Here is a 2,484-nt window from a genome sequence, read left to right on the forward strand (position 1 = left end):
CATCTACAGCGCCTGTTCTTTCTAGATGATCTCCCATCCAGGTACTAACAAGGCCTGACTCTGCTTAGCTTCCAAGATCAGATGGGATCGGGCTTGTTCAGGGTGGCATGGCCATTGATTCAGACTTAATTCTTAAAGGAGAATTTGTTTTAAATTTGGATTTTGTTGAAGTCTTTAAGAAAGATGTAATATAGTCGACTTTCATCCCAAAAATGTTGACAAAATATCTCTTTCTAGACATATTTTCTCTGCAGATGCTTTTTATTAGTGTGTTTAACCTTTTGAATGCTATGAGTGTATTTCAGATCTTATTTTCATTGTATATTTTTCTGGATTATATTAAACTTGAATACGTTATTTGAAATAGACAACCTTAAAATAAGTGTACTTTATTCAGCTATGGTCTCATTAGTATTGTATAAAAACAAATACATTTCAAGCTAGTTCACAACAAGGACATTCAAAACCATTTATTTAGATACTAGTTAATCCTATGTGACACATTGACATTTTTAAGAAAATCGTGTTTTGTTTTGTTTTGTTTTGTTTTTGTTTTGTTTTGTTTTATGCCTATAGCACCTGGTCTTCCTAGATAGTCTCCTATCCACGTATCAACCAGGCCCAACCCTACTTGGCTTCCAAGATCAGACAGGATTGTTCAGGGTAGCATGGCCATAGAAAAATTGTGGGTTTTTAAAAAGTGTTTGAACTTTAGCCTGTATTCTTAAATGACTAAATTCTTGTGGTTCAGTTGCTATCAATTAAGACCTTTTATTAAATTTATTGGAGTGACATTAGTTAATAAAATTCTATAAGTTTCAGGTATACAATGCTATAATATATCATCTATATGTTGCATTGTGTGTTCACCACCCAATGTTAAATTTCCTTCCATCACCATATATTTGACCCTCTTTGCCTCCATTTACCTCTCCCACTCTTCCCTATGCTAATCGCTTAACTGTTGTCTGTGTCCATGAATCTCTGTTTGTCTTATTCATTTGTTACCTTCAGATTTATATCCCACATATAAGTGAAATCATATGGTTTTCAAGTTTTTCTATCTGACTTATTTCGCTTAGCATGATTATCTCAAGATCCATCCATGTTGTCATAAATGGCAGTATTTCTCTTTTCTTATAGTCAAGTAATATTCTATTGTATATATGTACCACATCTTTATCCAATCACCTATTTTATTGAAGGACACCTATCTATCAAAGGACACTGTGGATAATGCTGCAGTGAACATCAGAGTGCATATATTTTTGCAGATAAATCTGTTTATCTGCAAAAAAACTGTTTTCAAAACTTTGAGGTAAATAACCAGAAGAGGGAGTGCTGGGTCATATGGTAAATCTATTCGTAATTTTTTGAGAAACCTCCATACTGTTTTTTGTAGTAGCTGTACCAATTAAGACCTTTTAAATATTCAATTTTATCTTAAATTTTCCGGCATTGATGTAGAAAATTTTACAAAAGTACTAACTTCTAAGTTTGTATTGAAGTTCAAAAAGGATTTAAATAATAATTATTAACATTTTTATCTTCATGTAAATATTTATTTTCATAAGTTTACCAAAGATTATAATCTCGCTTTTGCTATTAATCTAAATTTCTCCTGAGTAGGTTTTTGTCTGCAATCAGATGAGTGTTGATGCGGATCTCAGACAACTAGTAAATTTGCTTTTTTTTTATTGTTCCAACCTAAAGAACAAAATGTAGAAACTGGCATGTTTTCTAGAAAAAGACAAACTGTTAAGTGCTTCCGAAATTGATTTTGATGAAAGGACTATCATTCTTAATTTTTATGAAGAGTTTTGCTTGATTTTACCCCAGGAAACAATTGTACATGCCTTAAAAAAATAGATGCTATTAAAAAAAGAAAAGAAAAGAAAAAAGAAAAAAAGATGAAAAGACAGGTGTTTGAAAAGAAAAATTAAGAGCAAAATGACAGGTCGAGTAATGGAAACCTAACATAGTTCTCAAGAGCATTGGTTTAGTAAAGACAGACTAAATCAAATTCACATAAGTTTAAAACTCTTGGTTTCCAAACACAAATAATAACTCTAATTTCCTTACATCATAGAATCAAAGGAAAATTTCAAGAATCGGGTCTCAGAAAATATATTGAGACCAGAGAAATTATGGGAATCTAGGTATTAAGACCTAAAGAGCGAAGAATTAAGCCATTAATTTAGTCATTTATATGTTATTTGGGCAAATTTCAAAAGCATTCAAATTTCAAAAACATAATTGTATAAACAGTGTTTCTGAAACTTTTGAAATAGTTAAATTATTTAACAGGTACATTAAATACGTTAGCTTTCTTAGCTTTAGGGGAATTTTTTATTTCTTCTGTCAGAAGCCTAAGAACAAAAGATTAATTAAAAGCAAATGTATATTTTCTTCGCTTGCATGTTTCCTCTCTCCTGGTGGATCTGTACTTGACCTATAAGCTTAACAACCAAGTTACATTTCTAA

The 2,484-nt window shown here is 31.1% G+C and overlaps 1 pseudogene; it reads right to left on the reverse strand.

The window, feature by feature from the left end:
- On the reverse strand, positions 1 to 119 carry LOC120605146 (uncharacterized; annotated as a pseudogene).
- Between the last annotated feature and the right edge of the window lie 2,365 nt (positions 120 to 2,484).

This window comes from Pteropus medius, unplaced genomic scaffold, assembly GCF_902729225.1.
Source record: "Pteropus medius unplaced genomic scaffold, Ma_sr-lr_union100, whole genome shotgun sequence".
Taxonomy (NCBI): Eukaryota; Metazoa; Chordata; class Mammalia; order Chiroptera; family Pteropodidae; genus Pteropus; species Pteropus medius.